The 1,239-nt window shown below is 35.8% G+C and overlaps 1 long non-coding RNA gene across 1 annotated transcript in view; it reads left to right on the plus strand.

Moving 5' to 3' along the window:
- Nucleotides 1–42: 42 nt before the first annotated feature.
- LOC109375252 (uncharacterized) overlaps nucleotides 43–1,239 on the plus strand; it is a 6,371-nt gene continuing 5,174 nt past the window's right edge. Inside the window, exon 1 of the long non-coding RNA XR_002122537.1 lies at nucleotides 43–140. This is a non-coding gene — a long non-coding RNA (uncharacterized LOC109375252). The remainder of the gene's footprint in view (nucleotides 141–1,239) is intronic.

The raw sequence follows: 1,239 nt of genomic DNA on the forward strand, positions 1-1,239 counted from the left end.
TTTTTTTTTTAACGCTTTTACTTTTTTCCCCTGGAAAGATAATCATGAAGTCCCAGAATTGGAGCTGGATGGTGCAGCTGGAAATGGAACAGGGAGAATTGAGAACACAGTTGAGGTGGCAGGGAGTAGAGCTGTGAGAGGTAAGACCTATTTGAATAAATACAGCCACTGGGCCAAGGAGAAAATTAAGGACATTGTGGGAGATGTTGGGGCATAAAAATTATAGATTACTTTTAAAAATGAAAGATAGAAAAATTTTGAGAAAGGAAGTAAGGAGGATAAATGCAAGGTGATAAACCTATGTCCTTTAGTTATGGGAAACCATCTATTTTTTATGATTTTGTCGATGCACCCCTAGTAGGGGATGGAAAAACAGTAATAGCATGAGCAAACCTTTCCCAGGTGTTTAACTGCTAAAAAATGTAAAATAGACATATGCCATGAGATTCATAAGACCATGGCACCCTACTCAGTGATGATGTTGTAAACATTTATTTATTTCTGTGAAGAAATGAGGCTGAAGGTTCTTTATCTCAATGTAATAAAATTCCAATCCACATAATTGCAGTCTGATTTATTCAGCAATTCAATCCCTGGAAAGTTAGAGATAACAATGAAGCAATAGGAAGATAATTTTTGAAAACATTAAAACCATATTTACTGAAATTTCTTTATTAGGTAAATATCTACCTAGGAGTAGAATTTTGCATTGGATGGGGTATGTTTAACTTTATAAGAAACTGTCAAACTGTTTTCCACATTTACACTTCCATTAAGAAGTCTATAAAACAGAACTTTGGTAGTCTTCTCATTGTGTTATCTCTACTTCTTCTAAATTCCTCTTGCTTGTGTTTAAATTTTTTTCAGCCATTTATATTGGGAGCTTTCTTCAAATATCTGGTTATCCTTGGTTGCCAGTATTCATGTGATACCAAATCTATTTTGTGGGACCCCAGTGTATATAAAATGGGCTTGTTAAATTGTGGTCTTCATGGATTGGGGCAATTCACTGAAATATCCAATTGTTAATATTCTAGGTTCCCCACCCCACACCCTCCATTTGGGCCATGTAATTGCTCTGGAGATTTTACAATACTCCTCTCAGGCAGTCTTCTATGAGAATAGATAAGAGAAGGTAACTCAGTTGTATGAAGTGGGGGAGAATACATGGGGTAAAGGAGTCTACCTGTATCTTACACAAACTTTTAGGTACTTTTTCAGTTTTCAGGCTCACCCATA

Source organism: Hipposideros armiger, unplaced genomic scaffold (assembly GCF_001890085.2).
Source record: "Hipposideros armiger isolate ML-2016 unplaced genomic scaffold, ASM189008v1 scaffold_922, whole genome shotgun sequence".
In the NCBI taxonomy this organism is placed as follows: Eukaryota; Metazoa; Chordata; class Mammalia; order Chiroptera; family Hipposideridae; genus Hipposideros; species Hipposideros armiger.